General features: G+C 45.6%; 1 long non-coding RNA gene across 1 annotated transcript in view; it reads right to left on the reverse strand.

Annotated features, from left to right (window-relative positions):
- LOC141097903 (uncharacterized) overlaps positions 1 to 14765 on the reverse strand; it is a 30562-nt gene extending 15797 nt beyond the window's left edge. The window contains exon 1 of the long non-coding RNA XR_012234089.1: positions 14685 to 14765. This is a non-coding gene — a long non-coding RNA (uncharacterized lncRNA). The remainder of the gene's footprint in view (positions 1 to 14684) is intronic.
- Between the last annotated feature and the right edge of the window lie 3414 nt (positions 14766 to 18179).

Genomic DNA, 18179 nt, shown 5'->3' on the forward strand with positions numbered 1-18179 from the left:
AGGGGCGGTCACGGACCGCCCCCGACACGTTAACCCCTGGCACACCGCGATCAAACATGATCACGGTGTACCGGGGATTAAAGGAAGCATCGGCAGGGTGGGGGCTCCCTCCGTGCTTCCCTGTGACCCCCACAGCAGCGCGATGTGCAGCACCGGTGCGGGGGTCGCCTTCCCTGCAGGTCCCCGGATCCAATATGGCGACGGGGACCTTCGGGGACTGCAGGGAGCTGGCTTCCTCACTGCCCGCAGAGCGCAGGCATGAGAAAGCCTGCAGCAGTGCCTGTGACAGATCGCTGATCTGTCACAGTGATCTGTGATGTGACAGATCAGCTATCGGTCACAGGACAGTGATGTCCCCCATGGGACATTATCATAAAGTAAAAAAAAAATAAAAAAAAAGTGTAAAAATAATTAAAAAAAAAAAAAAAATTCCCTAATAAATTCATTTTTTGAAAATAAAAAAACAAAAAAACAATAAAAGTACACATATTTGGTATCACCGCATCCATAATGACCCACCCTATAAAACTGTCCCATTAGTTAACCCTTTTAGCGAACCCCTTAAAAAATAAAAAACAAAGCAAAAAAATAATGATTTATTATCATACCGCCGAACAAAAAGTGCAATAACGCGCGATCAAAAAGACGCATATAAATATCCATGGTACCGCTGAAAACGTCATCTTGTCCCGCAAAAAACGAGCCACAACACAGTGCCATCAGCAAAAAAATTAAAAAGTTATAGCTCTCAGAATAAAGCGATGCAAAAATAATTATTTTTTATATAGAAATTGTTTTCATTGCATAAAACCGCTATAACATAAAAAAAATGACATAAATGAGGTATCGCTGTAACCGTACTGACCCGAATAATAAAACCGCTTTATCAATTTTACCGCACGCGGAACGGTGTAAACGCACGCCCCAAAAGAAATTCATGAAACACTAGTTTTTGTTCATTCTGCGTCCCAAAAATCAGAATAAAAAGTGATCAAAAAATGTTGCGTGCCCGAAAATGGTACCAATAAATGCGTCAACTCGTCCCGCAAAAAATAAGACCTCACATGACTCGGTGGGTCAAAATATGGAAAAATTATAGCTCTCAAAATGTGGTGATGCATAAACTATTTTTACAATAAAAAGCGTCTTTTAACGTGTGACAGCTGCCAAAAATAAAAACACGCCATAAATAGTAAATCAAACCCCCCGTTATCACCCCCTTAGTTAGGGAAAAATAATAAAATAAATTTTTTTTTATTTATTTCCATTTTCCCATTACGGCTAGGGTTAGGGCTAGGGTCAGAGCTAGGGTTAGGGCTAGGGTTAGGGTTAGGTTTGGAGTTAGAATTGGGGGATTTCCACTGTTTTGGCACATCAGGGGCTTTCCAAACGCGACATGGCGTCGTATCTCAATTCCAGCCAAAAAAGTTAAATGGCGCTGCTTCCCTTCCGAGCTCTGTCATGTGCACAAATAGTGGTTTACCCCCATATATGGGGTATCAGCGTACTCAGGACAAATTGCACAATAACTTTTGGGGGCCTGTTAATCTTGAGAAAATAAAAATTGGGGGTGAAAAGATCATTTTTGTGGAAAAAATATGATTTTTTTAATTGTACAGCTGTATGTTATAAACTTCTGTGAAGCCCTTGGGGGTTCAAAGTGCCCACCACATATCTAGATAAGTTCCTTGGGGGGTGTAGTTTCCAAAATGGGGTCACTTGTGCATGGCGTCCAATCTGAATTCCAGCCAATTTTGCAGTGAAAAAGTCAAACGGCGCTCCTTCCCTTCCGAGCTCTGCCATGCGCCCAAACAGTGGTTCCCCCCACATATCAGGTATCAGCGTACTCAGGACAAATTGCACAATAACTTTTGCAGTCCAATTTCTCCTGTTACCCTTGGTAAAATAAAAAAATTGAACCTGAAGTAATTTTTTTTGTGAAAAAAAGTTAAATGTTCATTTTTTTTAAACATTCAAAAAATTCCTGTGAAGCACCTGAAGGGTTAATAACCTTCTTGAATGTGGTTTTGAGCACCTTGTGGGGTGCAGTTTTTAGAATGGTGTCACTTTTGGGTATTTTCTATCACATAGACCCCTCAAAGTGGCTTCAAATGTGATGTGGTCCCTAAAAATAAAATGGTGTTGTAAAAATGAGAAATCGCTGGTCAACTTTTAACCCTTATAACGTCCTAGCAAAAAAAAATGTTGGTTCCCAAATTATGCTGATGTAAAGTAAACATGTGGGAAATGTTATCTGTTAAGTTTTTTGAGTGCCATATCTCTGTGATTTAAGAGCATAAAAATTCAAAGTTGGAAAATTGCGAAATTTTCAAAATTTTCCCCAAATTTCCATTTTTTTTACAAATAAACGCAAGTTATATGAATGAAATTTTGCCACTAACATGAAGTACAATATGTCACGAGAAAACATTGTCAGAATCAGCAGGATCCATGGAAGCGTTCCTGAGTTATTACCTCATAAAGGGACAGTGGTCAGAATTGTAAAAATTGGCCCGGAAGTTAACGTGCAAACCACCCTTTGTAGTGAAGGGGTTAAAATGTATTCCTTGATTGAAAAATGATCAAAACATAGTGTTTCAGGCAAAAAGCTGCGAAAAAGATCTCTAAGCTCGAAACACGTAGCTAAACCGTCAGTGCTCTGTGCACTTCCACTATATTATGAGGATTTTTGCCTGAAACACTATGTTTTAATCGTTTTTCATTAAAGGATTACATTTTAAAGAGCTGAAACAACAACCTTTATTTCTCCCATTGTGGCTACGTCGAGTCTGGACGGAGTTCCTGGCACCTGTGGATGTTGGTGAGCTGGCTAGGGCTTGAGTCCGTTTTTTTTTCTATAAAACTATAAAAAACCTGCTGTGGTGTTCACAATCCTCTTGCAATAGGACAAGCTGGATGGAAAAACAAGTGCTAGCAATATCCCAAAAGTAATAGGAATGAAAAAATAACTTTTAACCATGCCAAAGGAGTTGAAAAGAAAAGTCTTGAGTGAGGAAAAGAAGGGCTCAATTCTGACTTTACTAGCAGAGGGATACAGTGAGCGTCATCTTGCCTCCATCCTTAAAATTTCTAAGACGGCAGTACATTACAACAAGGTCAAGCAGCAGACATTGGGGACAACAAAGCTACAGACCGGCAGAGGGCGAAAACGACTCTCCACTGACTGGGATGACTGTCATCTTATTCGAATGTCACTCAGAAACAGCAGGATGATATCAAGTGACCTACAAAAGGAATGGCAAATGGCAGCTGGGGTGAAGTGCACAGCAAGAACAGTTCGTAACAAGCGCCTAGAGGCACGGCTCAAGTCATGTAAAGCTAGAAAAAAGCCTTTCATCAATGAGAAGCAAAGGAGAGCCAGGCTGAAGTTTGCCAAAGACCATAAGGATTGGACCATAGAGGACTGGAGTAAGGTAATCTTCTCTGATGAGTTTTATTTTCAGCTTTGCCCAACACCTGGTCGTCTAATGGTTAGACGGAGACCTGGAGAGGAGTACAAGCCACAGTGTCTTGCACCCACTGTGAAATTTGGTGGAGGATTGGTGATGCTCTGGGGATGCTTCAGCAAGGCTGGAATTGGGCAGGTTAATCTTTGTGAAGGACGTATGAATCAAGCCGCATACAAGGTTATCCTGGAAAAACAGTTGATTCCTTCTGCTCAGGCAATGTTCCCCACCTCTGAGGACTGGTTTTTCCAGCAGGATAATGCGCCATGCCACACAGCTAGGTCAATGTGTGGCTGAAGGACCACCACATCAAATCCCTGTCATGACCAGCTCAATCTCCAGACCTGAAGACATGTTCTCAGTGGTTTATAGAATAAAAGAGCAATTTACATTTTACTAAAAAATATCCCTATAAAGAGAAAAATAAGACAAACTGAAAATTTTGCAGTTGTCTCTTAATTTTTGCCAGAGCTGTATATATATATGCATAACTCTACATTATACACTATACGACATTTACGTATTTAAGACAGCCTTATACTCAGCGTCGGACTGGAGCACCTTGGGCCCACCAGAGAAAATCATTCTTGGGGCCCACTATGTAGCTACATAGAAAGAAATACAAGACCGCCAATTGTGCGGTAAAACGCGCAAATATCAGGGTATAATATAAGGCAGTACAGGTCTTAGTTATGTAGCAGGAGTTGGGGTAGCCTCCCTAATAGAATATAAAGCAGCCCCCTCATAGAATATAATGTAGCCCCCTCATAGGGTATAATGCACCCCCTCTTAGGGTATAATGCTGCCCCCCTCATAGGGCATAATGCTTCCCCCACTCATAGGGTATAATGCTGCCTCCTCATAGGGTATAATGCTGCCCCCTCATAGGGAATAATGCTGCCCCCTCATAGGGAATAATGCTGCCCCCTCATAGGGTATAATGCACCCCCTCATAGGGTATAATGCTTCCCCCACTCATAGGGTATAATGCTGCCTCCTCATAGGGTATAATGCTGCCCCCTCATAGGGAATAATGTACCTCCTCATAGAATATAATGCTGCCCCCTCATAGGGTATAACACTAGATAAATAGATAGATCGATAGAAGATAGATAATGGATAAATAGATAGATATAGAGATAGATATATAGAAATAGATAGCTATAAATAGATACAGATAGATAGAGATAGATAGAGATAGATAGGTAGATAGATAGGGGATAAATAGATCGATGGATAGATGGATATGAAGATAATAGAGATATATATAGCTATAGATAGATATAGAGATAGATGGATAGATAGATAAAGGATAAATAGATCTATGGATAGATGATAGATAGATGGATAGATAGATATAAAGATAATATACATATAGATAGATATAGATAGCTATAGATAGGTATAGAGATAGACTATATCTATCTCTATATCTATCTATCTCTGTATCTATTCTCTGTATCTATCTATCTCTATATCTATCTCTCTATCTATCTATCTATATCTATCTCTATATCTCTCGATCTATCTCTATATCTATCTCTATATGTAAGATAGAGACAGATAGATATAGAAATAGATAGAGATAGATAGATATAGATAGATATACAGATAGAAATAGATAGATATAGAGAGAGATATAGAGAGAGATATAGAGAGAGATAGATATAGAGATAGATAGATATAGCGATAGATATAGAGATAGATAGATAGATAGATAGATATAGAGATAGATATAGAGATAGACAGATAGAGAGATAGATATAGAGATTAATAGATATAGGGATAGACATAGATAGATATAGATAGATATACAGATAGAGATAGATAGATATATAGAGAGATATAGATAGATAGAGATAGATAGATATAGAGATAGATAGACAGATATAGAGATAGATAGATAGATATAGAGATAGATAGAGATAGATAGATAGAGATAGATAGAGAGATTGCTATAGGGATAGATATAGAGATAGATAGATATAGAGATAGACAGATAGAGAGATAGATATAGAGATTAATAGATATAGGGATAGAGATAAATAGATATAGATAGATATACAGATAGAGATAGATATATAGAGAGATATAGATAGATAGAGATAGATAGATATAGAGATAGATAGACAGATATAGAGATAGATAGATATAGAGATAGATAGAGATAGATAGATAGAGATAGATAGAGAGATTGCTATAGGGATAGATATAGAGATAGATAGATATAGAGACAGACAGACAGATAGATATAGAGAGAGATATAGACAGATAGAGATAGATATAGAGATAGATAGATATAGAGAGATATATAGATAGATAGAGATAGATAGATATAGAGATAGATAGATATACAGATAGAGATAGATAGATATAGAGAGCGATATAGATAGCGATAGATATAGATTTAGATAGATATAGAGATATAGAGATAGACAGATATAGAGATAGATACATATAGAGATAGACAGATAGATAGAGAGATAGAGAGATAGATAGATATTGAGATAGAGATACTGTAGATAGATATAGAGATAGATAGACATATAGAGATAGACAGATATAGAGATAGATAGATAGATAGATAGATATAGAGATAGATAGATGAATATAGAGATAGATAGATGAATATAGAGATAGATAGATAGATAGATAGATAGATAGATAGATAAAAAAAATCACAATACTCACCTCTCCTCCTAACTCCCATGCTGATGCCGGCTTCAGACTCAGGAGCTGCCCACTCTGCCAGACACACAGCGGGTGCGCGATGGTGACGTCATCGCGCACCGGCTGTGAGTCAGGAGCAGAGGGGCCTGATGGGAGAGAGACGCTCTCTCTTCCACTGCAATTGAGGGCGGGGCCGGCTGCCTAGGCTGGGGGGCGGGGCCCCGGGGAGTGGAGACCGAGAGTGAAATGATATTCACTGCTTCGCAGTGAATATTCATTTCTCTTTAGTAGCGGGGACAGGGGCTCCTGCCTCCTGACACCCGCTGCTCCTCCGCTGGCACGGGCCCCCATAGCAGCTGTGTGGCACTGGCTGGGAGCCCCTGGAGCAGTGGGGGCCCAAGGCAACTGCTGGCCCTGTATGCCAGCAGGGGCCAGGGCCCACCAGATGCCAGGGCCCACCGGAGAATCCTCCGGCTCCCCGGTGGGCCAGTCCGACGCTGCTTATACTATATACTATATTATGTTGCATACATCATATAGGTGACTGCTGTATATCTAATATATAAAGCTCAATGTGTGTGTGTGTGTGTATGTATGTTTGTATGTCCGGGATAGGCATCCGCACTGTCGCAGTTACAGCCATAAAATTTGGCACAGTCACACGTCTGGAACTCGAGAGCGTCATAGGCTATGTTGTGAGGTGAAATTTTAAGGCTGAGTTCACACGTGGCTTTTTTTCGCGTTTCCGCGGCGGTTTTAACCGCGCGATTTTGCCGCGAAAATGCGAAAAATAAGCATCCCATGCATTCCTATGGGATTCTGCAATGCTGTGCTAATGCTGCGGTTTTAACCGCGGCGGAATCGCTTCGCGGTAAAAAACACAGCATGCTCATTAATTTGCGGAATCGCGGCGATCCCGCACCCATAGGAATGCATTGTTCCGCTTACTTCCCGCATGTGGCTGTGCACACCATGCGGAAAGTAAGCAGAACAATTGCGGATGGTACCCACGGTCCGGAGGAGAGGAGACTGTCCTCCGGGCTTTGGGTACCATATCCCTGTAAAAAATAGAATTTAAAATAAAAAATATTGTTATTCTTACCTTCCGGCGTCCCGCGCAGCATCCCCGCCTCTCTCCAGGCTCCCGGTCCCAGTAATCCTTTGCGAAAATGCCCGCGATGGCGTCCGTTCTCGCGGGATCGCGGTCATTTGCGCGATGTCATCGCGAATTACCGCGAGACATCGCGATCCCGCGAGAACGGACGTCATCGCGGGCATTTTCGCAAAGGATTACTGGGAACGGATGCACGGGACGTCGGAAGGTGAGAATAACACCATTTTTTATTTTTAACATTTTATCTTTTACTACTGATGCTGCATAGGCAGCCTCAGTAGTAAAAAGTTGGTCACACTCGTCAAACACTATGTTTGACGAGTGTGACCAACCTGTCAATCAGTTCTCCAAGCGATGCTACAGATCGCTTGGAAGACGCTAGCATTTTGCAAGCTAATTACGCTTGCAAAATGCTAGTTTTTCCGCGGGAAAATCACGGGAATTTAAAATGCGATTTTCCCGCGGAATGGCATTCCGGAATTCTCGCGGTAATTTCCGCGAGAGTTCCGGTACGTGTGCACATAGCCTAACCCCGCGTGTTCCAGTTCACCTAACAATTTTACCCCTATCTTCATAATGGGGAAAAAGTGAAAGGAAAAGTGTTGGAGGCAAATTGACAGCTGCCAGATGTGAACAAGGGGGACTTAAAGAATGAGAGCGATGGCACCAAAGAGTATATACCGTACAGTTGCTAAGGTGGGACCCTGACATGGGATACTCACCACACACGGGGATATGAACACACACACAAAATGCACCACACACCACCACATGCTTCAACACATATACCACCCTCAGCACATATTTCACCACTGTGAGAATCATGTGGGAATAGTGGATGAGGGCAGGTATATCTCGCCCAGATTCCTTTCCTATGTGGCCTAGTCTGGTCAGTATCGCACCTGCTTACTAATGAATAATGGGAGGTGGATATAAAAGGATGCCAGGTGGTTGTGTGAGTGTCTCAGCCTGGGAACACAGAGAGTCTGTCTGTGTGAGAGACACACGTGAGTGAAAGCAGTGCCCACTGCAACTGTGGTTTGGCTGGACGGGAGAAGCCCGCCAGTTGGTAGTTAGGTGGTACCTTGTTTAGTTAGTGTCAGACAGGCAAGGATTTGTTTTATGTTTTATTTCTTTATGCATTGCTTTCACCATTAATAAACCTGACCCAGTGTCAGTTATACCCGAATCCCAGCTCTGCGCCTGAGTTTCATGCTGAACGCACGTGACCTTTGACCCCAGCAAAGGCGATCCCGGAGTGTTTTATCACATTGTGGTGGAGAACGCGGGCATCACGTTGCAAGCATGAGCATGGAGGACGTGGTGAAAGCGCTGGTACAGTCCACCGCCGTCCAGCAAGAAGCTAATCGGGTGATGATGGCCCAGCTGAAGGAGTTGGTGGACATGACAGCTACCGATCGTTCGCTTCTCCAGCAGGTGGCGCAGCGCCTGGCAAGCCTACATGAGGTTAACCTGGAAGCCGAGTCGAGAGTGATTCACGTGAGTCGGTACTGGTAGAAGATGACGACCGAAGATGACGTCGAGGCATACCTGACCACGTTTGAACGGACGGCGGTGCAAGAAAAATGGCCGAAGGCACGATGGGCCGGCCTGATTGCCCCGTTTCTTTCCGGTGAGGCCCAAAAGGCTTATTATGACTTAAAGCCTGAAGCTGCGCAGGACTTTGACAAACTGAAAGCCGAGATCTTGGCCCGGCTGGGAGTGACGACCGCTGTCCGTGCACAGAGAGTGCATCAATGGACTTATAAACCACCGCGGTCACAGATGTTCGACCTGATCCACGTGACGAAGAAGTGGCTACAACCCGAGGTGCTGACAGCGCCAGAGATAATCCAGAGAGTCGTCATGGACAAGTACCTGAGAGCTCTACCGCCAGCCCTGAGGAAGTGGGTAAGGAAGTGGGTAAGCCATGGAAATCCTACGACGGCAGATCAACTGGTGGATCTGGTTGAACGTTACTCCGTGGCAGAAGGACTCCGAGACGACGCTACCCCACCTCGTTCTTCATCGTCTCCACGTGGAACCGGTAAGACTGTTCCAGGGAGTAGGGGAGATGGAAAAATCCCTAAGACAGTGGGGAGGAAAACGGGACTGCCCGCACTGCGAGGCCGAGAGTAACGAACTATGGTCTAAGCAAGGGGCTCGTTAGGTGTTTCCGCTGCCAAGAGATGGGACACATTGTTGCGAACTGTCCACTCACTACTGAACCCATGCAGTGCGACGTCACAGACTCTAAAAACCGCATGTCTATGGTTGCACGGGTAGTGAGTGTGAATGCTGGTCAAAAGGAGGTGGAAAAACACTTGTGTGATTTAACTGTTGATGGAAAAAATGTGGTGGCATTGTTAGACTCGGGAAGTGTGGTGACTCTGGTGAAGGCCAGTCTGGTGTCAGCCCCGACTGGACCATCAGACAAATTTTCTGTAACGTGTGTGCATGGAGACACCTGTTCGTACCTCACCACGGTCATATGCATTACTACTTCCTATGGGTCTGTGCAACATAAAGTGGGACTCGTCCCGGCGTTATTGCATGATGTTATCCTGGGCCGGGATTTTCCCCACTTTTGGCAATTGTGGGAGAATCAGTTGATACCCCAGGGTAATAATGTACATGATTCTTCTCTTCGGGCGCGTGTGGGTCCCGAACCCCTGGAAGAGGTCTCCCCGGAAGACTCGGGGGAAGAGTCTGCTGGAAATGACCTACAGTTCCCGTTTTCAGTCATGGCGGGTGATACGGAGGAGACCGGGGAAGAGGAGGAGGCCGACAGCCGTCCACCTCCCCGTTTGCCGGATTTAGAAGTTCAGAAAGATGACTTCCAAAGCGAGCAAATAAAGGATCCTACCCTTTCTCAGGCTAGGACAAATGTAAAAGTGATAAATGGGGTACCCGTAGAACCTGGCTCTAGGCTGGCATATCCTTACATGGTTCTGGAGAATGATTTACTCTATCAGATAGAGAAAAAGGGGGAAGACCTGGTGCAACTATTAGTCGTGCCAAAACCCTACCGGCGGCAGGTGCTGGACCTGGCCCACAGACATGTGATGGGAGGTCACCTGGGTGTCCAGAAAACCACCGAAAGGATATTACACTGTTTTGTTTGGCCAGGCATGCATCACGATGTTCGTGTATATTGTGAGTCTTGTCCTGACTGCCAAGCCTCTGCACCTAAGCCCCGGTTCTGTAGCCCTTTGGTACCCCTACCTATTATTGAAGTCCCATTTGAGAGGATTGGGATGGATTTAGTTGGGCCCCTTCCACGGTCTGCACGTGGACACCAACATATCCTGGTCATCTTGGATTATGCCACTCGTTACCCGGAGGCCATACCTTTGCGTAACACGGCCACCAAGACGATTGCCAAGGAACTGGTGCATGTGTTTAGTCGGGTCGGTATACCAAAACAGATACTCACCGTCCAGGGGATCCCCTTTATGTCCAGGGTAATGAAGGAGCTCTGCCGATTGTTACAAATCGAACCGTTACGCACATCCGTGTATCACCCTCAAACAGACGGGTTGGTCGAACGGTTCAATAAAACTCTGAAGCAGATGCTGAGAAAGGCGATAGACAAGGATGGGAAGAACTGGGACTATTTACTTCCATATTTGCTTTTTGCCATCAGGGAAGTGCCCCAGTCTTCCACGGGGTTCTCGCCTTTCGAGTTATTGTACGCCCGACGTCCTCGCGGACTGTTAGACGTTGCAAAAGAAACCTGGGAGGGTCAGGTCACTCCGTTTAAAACGGTGATAGATCACGTCACACAAATGCAGGACCGTATTGCGGCTGTTATGCCTATCGTCAAAGAACACATGATGCAGGCTCAAGGAGCCCAAAAAAGAATCTATGATAGGGGCGCCAAGATCCGTACGTTTGCACCCGGAGATAGGGTGTTGATCCTGGTCCCCACGGTGGACAGTAAGTTCCTGGCAAAGTGGCAGGGCCCCTTTGAGATTAAGGAAAGAGTTGGTGAAGTAAACTACAAAGTATACCAGGCAGGTAAACGGAAACCTGAACAGATTTCTCATGTAAATCTGATAAAACCCTGGAAAGATTGGTCTGCCTTGTCAGCGGAGCTGGCCCGTCCCGTCTGCTCGCATACCGTAACAGAGGTACGGGTTGCAGAGACTCTCTCGGAGCGGCAAAAGACTGAGGTCAGGCAGTTTCTACTTCACAACCAAAAGTTTTTCTCAGAAAAACCCGGGCAGACTGCGCTAATGAAACATGACATCGTAACGGAACCTGGTGTCACTGTTCACGTGAAACCCTACAGAATTCCGGAAGCGCGCCGTGAAGCCGTTTCCCGAGAAGTGAAGGCAATGTTAGAGTTAGGTGTCATTGAGGAATCGTACAGTGCTTGGTCCAGCCCGATTGTGTTAATTCCTAAACCGGACGGCACAATCCGGTTCTGCAATGACTTCAGGAAACTGAATGCGGTCTCAAAATTTGATGCCTATCCTATGCCCCAGGTCGACGAGTTAATAGATCGGTTAGGAAAAGCCCGGTATATTACGACCCTAGACCTAACAAAGGGGTATTGGCAGATCCCTTTGGCGGAGGCTGCCAGAGAAAAGACGGCATTTGCTACGCCGGAAGGTCTATTTCAGTATGTGTATATGCCGTTTGGACTGCACGGAGCACCGGCGACCTTCCAGAGACTGATGGATCGAGTCCTGAGGCCGCATAGGCAGTACGCTTCAGCCTATTTGGATGACATTGTCATTTACAGCTTGGACTGGGAGACTCATCTCCAGAAAGTACAAGCTGTGATTGACGACCTGTGGGAGGCAGGTCTAACCGCGAACCCCAAGAAATGTCATATCGGGCTAGAAAAAGCCTGGTATTTGGGGTATGTAATTGGGAGGGGTGTTGTTAAACCCCAGGTTGATAAGATTCAGGCGGTTCAGGACTGGCCACAACCTGTCAACAAGAAGCAGGTGCAAGCCTTCCTGGGGATCGCCGGCTATTATCGCCGGTTCATACCCAATTTTGCAGCCATCGCTACCCCCCTGACGGATCTTACAAAAGGAAAAGACTCCGTCATGGTTAAATGGAGTTTAGCGGCTGAAGAAGCCTTCCATAGCCTAAAACGGGCACTTTGCTCTCAGCCCGTACTGGTGACTCCGGACTTCCGCAGCGAGTTTGTGGTACAAACGGATGCCTCTGATACAGGTATCGGGGCCGTACTCTCACAAGTGAGGGACGGATTGGAACACCCAGTCCTCTATCTCAGCAGGAAACTGAATAAACACGAGCAAAGGTATGCAGTCATAGAAAAAGAGTGCCTCGCCATTAAGTGGGCTCTAGAGGCCCTCAAATATTACCTGGTGGGCCGAAAGTTCAGGCTGATCACTGACCATGCCCCTCTCAAGTGGATGCACTTGAACAAGGAACGGAATAGCCGGGTGACCCGGTGGTTCCTTGCCCTGCAGGTCTACACTTTTACGGTGGAGCACCGCCCAGGGGTACAGATGGGGAATGCAGATGCCCTGTCCCGAGTGCACTGTTTGGCGGGTGTCATTGCTCGACCGGAGTGGTCTGAGCAGAGGGGGGGGATATGTGAGAATCATGTGGGAATAGTGGATGAGGGCAGGTATATCTCGCCCAGATTCCTTTCCTATGTGGCCTAGTCTGGTCAGTATCGCACCTGCTTACTAATGAATAATGGGAGGTGGATATAAAAGGATGCCAGGTGGTTGTGTGAGTGTCTCAGCCTGGGAACACAGAGAGTCTGTCTGTGTGAGAGACACACGTGAGTGAAAGCAGTGCCCACTGCAACTGTGGTTTGGCTGGACGGGAGAAGCCCGCCAGTTGGTAGTTAGGTGGTACCTTGTTTAGTTAGTGCCGGACAGGCAAGGATTTGTTTTATGTTTTATTTCTTTATGCATTGCTTTCACCATTAATAAACCTGACCCAGTGTCAGTTATACCCGAATCCCAGCTCTGCGCCTGAGTTTCATGCTGAACGCACGTGACCTTTGACCCCAGCAAAGGCGATCCCGCCACTCAAAACTCGCCACGCTGTCCCAGAGCTGTTTAAAAGATGAAAAATGAGCTGTGATTGGTTGCTATCAGCAACAGTTTTCTTTGTAGACAGTTGTGGTAACTGAGGCCTATTATTCTTATCATTTCTATGGTGTTATCGTCCTTCTGTAAAGCTGGAAATAACAATTTATTACTGTGCCAACACAGACCACCCTCTGACACAGACTGCAGGGGGAGCCCAGTATCACACAGGATAGGATTAGATACACAGCTCAGCAGTCAGTATCACACAGGAGAGGATTTGATACACAGCTCAGCAGTCAGTATCACACAGGATAGGATTAGATACACGGATCAGCAGTCAGTATCACACAGGATAGGATTAGATACACAGCTCAGCAGACAGTATCACACAGGATAGGATTAGATACATGGCTCAGCAGTCAGTATCACACAGGATAGGATTAGATACACAGCTCAGCAGTCAGTATCACACAGGATAGGATTAGATACACGGCTCAGCAGTCAGTATCACACAGGATAGGATTAGATACACGGCTCAGCAGTCAGTATCACACAGGATAGGATTAGATACACGGCTCAGCAGTCAGTATCACACAGGATAGGATTAGATACACAGCTCAGCAGTCAGTATCACACAGGATAGGTTTAGATACACAGCTCAGCAGTCAGTATCACACAGGATAGGAATAGATACACAGCTCAGCAGACAGTATCACACAGGATAGGATTAGATACGCAGCTCAGCACACAGTATCACACATAATAGTATTAGATACACGGCTCAGCAGTCAGTATCACACAGGATAGAATTAGATGCACGGTTTTTATGTGTAATATAATCATTATAATTTGTTATAACTATCCACAGTTGGTTACTATGCCCAGGCAACGCCAGGCTCTTCAGCTAGTACATTATATAGATGATACTGTGACTCTGCTGTATATGCATTATATAGGTGATACTGTGACTGGTGTGTAGTCGCAGATCACCTACGTAACATATATACAGCAGTATCACCAATATATTGTATTTCTAAGTCACAGTATCCCCTATATAATATATATAGACAGCTGTATACACATTATATAGGTGATACTTTGATTATACACAGCGTTCCAGAGTTATTACCTCATAAAAGGACAATGGTCAGAATTTTAATGGCCTGGCCATTAACATGCAAACCACCCTTGGGGGTAAAGGGGTTAATATGGAAAAATGCAAAGTACTACATCTGGGCAATAAAAATGAAAAAAGCATATACAGAATGGGAGGAACAGAAGTAAGAAACAGCACATGTGAAAAAGACTGTAACGACCCAGTCGGCTTGATCCGTCTCTTGGATATTGGGAGATCAGGCTCTGTCTGACCGCAGGCATTCCTCTGTTTCCCGCAATCTTACTTACCTTGTCCGCACTCCCACGATGTTCACTCGGGCTGCAGTGTCTTCCCGACGTGTCTCCTCCGCCTCCTCACTTCTGGGTGGCGGGGGAGCGAGAATAGGATGCACGCGGCTGTCAAATGATTAAAAGGACCTGTGCTTCCTTTTCCTGTAATCACATCTCAGCCGATCACTGAGAGACCTGTCTATACTTACAGGAAAGGTGACATCAAAAATTTTTTTTTTTTCAGCAATTTAAAAAAATGTTAAGAATTAATGTTTAAATTTTCTTAAATATTATCATTTGTTTATAATTTAGTAAAATATGAAAAATAATTTTAAAAGGTTTGGTATTTCCACTTTTAAACACTAGGGGGAGCAGCTACTGAAATTTCACAAAAGCCTAGTGTACAACTTGCTCACATTACTGCACTGCAGTAAATATGGGCTGAATCTGCTGACGTGTGTGATGTCACTCCTCTCCTCCCTTTCTGGGTGTTTGCTAAGGGATAAGAGAGGATAACATTTAGGAACACAGTGTGGAGCCATTTTGTTGGTGACTGCAAAGTTATACTGACAAGTAGACAGTCACCGAGGATGGCAGGCTGCAAGGATTCTGGGAGATATATGGTGGAGGGAGCAGGGTGATAGCAGCACAGAGCATTTCAGGAGAGTAGTGTGCTGGTCTATGGAGGGTCACAGAGGGAGATATATAGTGGAAGGAGCAGGGTGACAACAGCACAAAGTATTTCAGGAGAATAGTGTGCTGGTCTAATGGGGTCACAGATAGATATATGGTGGAAGGAGCAGGCTGACAACAGCACAAAGTATTTCAGGAGAATAGTGTGCTGGTCAAATGGGGTCACAGAGAGAGATATATGGTGAAAGGAGCAGGGTGACAGTAGCACAGAGTATTTCAGAAGAGCAGAGTGCTCGTCTATGGGGGGGTCACAGAGAGATATATGGTTGAAGGAGCAGGGTGACAGCAGCACAGAGTATTTCAGGACAGCAGTGTGCTGGTCTATGGGGATCGCAGATGGAGATATATGGTGGAAGGAGCAGGGTGACAACAGCACAGATTATTTCAGGAGAGCAGTGTGGTCGTCTATGGGGGTCACAGAGAGAGATATATGGTGAAAGGAGCAGGGTGACAGCAGCACAGATTATTTCAGGAGAGCAGTGTGCTGGTCTATAGGGGGTCACAGATGGAGATATATGGTGGAAGGAGCAGGGTGACAGCAGCACAGAGTATTTCAGGAGAGCAGTGTGCTGGTCTATGGGGGGTCACAGATGGAGATATATGGTGGAAGGAGAAAGATGACAGCAGCACAGAGTATTTCAGAAGAGCAGTGTGCTGGTGTATGGGGGGTCACAGATGGAGATATATGGTGGAAGGAGCAAGGTGACAGCAGCACAGAGTATTTCAGGAGAGCAGTGTGTTGGTCTATGGGGGGTCACAGATGGAGATATATGGTGGAAGGAGCAGGGTGACATCAGCACAGAGTATTTCAGGAGAGCAGTGTGCTGGTCTATGGGGGGTCACAGATGGAGATATATGGTGGAAGAAGGAAGGTGACAGCAGCACAGAGTATTTCAGAAGAGCAGTGTGCTCGTCTATGGGGGGGTCACAGAGAGAGATATATGGTGGAAGGAGCAGGGTGACAGCAGCACAGAGTATTTCAGGACAGCAGTGTGCTGGTCTATGGGGATCGCAGATGGAGATATATGGTGGAAGGAGCAGGGTGCCAACAGCACAGATTATTTCAGGAGAGCAGTGTGCTGGTCTATATGGGGTCACAGAGAGAGATATATTGTGGAAGGAGCAGGATGACAGCAGCACAGATTATTTCAGGAGAGCAGTGTGCTGGTCTATAGGGGGTCACAGAGAGAGATATATTGTGGAAGGAGCAGGGTGACAGCAGCGCAGATTATTTCAGGAGAGCAGTGTGCTGGTCTATGGGGGGTCACAGATGGAGATATATGTTGGAAGGAGCAAGGTGACAGCAGCACAGAGTATTTCAGGAAAGCAGTGTGCTGGTATATGGGGGGAGTCACAGAGAGAGATATATGGTGGAAGGAGCTGGGTGACAGCAGCACAGAGTATTTCAGGACAGCAGTGTGCTGGTCTATGGGGATCGCAGATGGAGATATATGGTGGAAGGAGCAGGGTGACAACAGCACAGATTATTTCAGGAGAGCAGTGTGGTCGTCTATGGGGGTCACAGAGAGAGATATATGGTGAAAGGAGCAGGGTGACAGCAGCACAGATTATTTCAGGAGAGCAGTGTGCTGGTCTATAGGGGGTCACAGATGGAGATATATGGTGGAAGGAGCAGGGTGACAGCAGCACAGAGTATTTCAGGAGAGCAGTGTGCTGGTCTATGGGGGGTCACAGATGGAGATATATGGTGGAAGGAGAAAGATGACAGCAGCACAGAGTATTTCAGAAGAGCAGTGTGCTGGTGTATGGGGGGTCACAGATGGAGATATATGGTGGAAGGAGCAAGGTGACAGCAGCACAGAGTATTTCAGGAGAGCAGTGTGTTGGTCTATGGGGGGTCACAGATGGAGATATATGGTGGAAGGAGCAGGGTGACATCAGCACAGAGTATTTCAGGAGAGCAGTGTGCTGGTCTATGGGGGGTCACAGATGGAGATATATGGTGGAAGAAGGAAGGTGACAGCAGCACAGAGTATTTCAGAAGAGCAGTGTGCTCGTCTATGGGGGGGTCACAGAGAGAGATATATGGTGGAAGGAGCAGGGTGACAGCAGCACAGAGTATTTCAGGACAGCAGTGTGCTGGTCTATGGGGATCGCAGATGGAGATATATGGTGGAAGGAGCAGGGTGCCAACAGCACAGATTATTTCAGGAGAGCAGTGTGCTGGTCTATATGGGGTCACAGAGAGAGATATATTGTGGAAGGAGCAGGATGACAGCAGCACAGATTATTTCAGGAGAGCAGTGTGCTGGTCTATAGGGGGTCACAGAGAGAGATATATTGTGGAAGGAGCAGGGTGACAGCAGCGCAGATTATTTCAGGAGAGCAGTGTGCTGGTCTATGGGGGGTCACAGATGGAGATATATGTTGGAAGGAGCAAGGTGACAGCAGCACAGAGTATTTCAGGAAAGCAGTGTGCTGGTATATGGGGGGAGTCACAGAGAGAGATATATGGTGGAAGGAGCTGAGTGACAGCAGCACAGAGTATTTCAGGACAGCAGTGTGCTGGTCTATGGGGATCGCAGATGGAGATATATGGTGGAAGGAGCAGGGTGACAACAGCACAGAGTATTTCAGGAGAGTAGTGTGCTGGTCTATAGGGGGTCACAGAGAGAGAGATATTGTGGAAGGAGCAGGGTGACAGCAGCACAGATTATTTCAGGAGAGCAGTGTGCTGGTCTATAGGGGGTCACAGAGAGAGATATATTGTGGAAGGACCAGGGTGACAGCAGCACAGATTATTTCAGGAGAGCAGTGTGCTGGTCTATAGGGGGTCACAGAGAGAGATATATTGTGGAA

The sequence above is a fragment of the Dendrobates tinctorius genome, unplaced genomic scaffold (genome assembly GCF_039654945.1).
Source record: "Dendrobates tinctorius isolate UK_male_01 unplaced genomic scaffold, ASM3965494v1 ptg000010l, whole genome shotgun sequence".
NCBI lineage: Eukaryota > Metazoa > Chordata > Amphibia > Anura > Dendrobatidae > Dendrobates > Dendrobates tinctorius.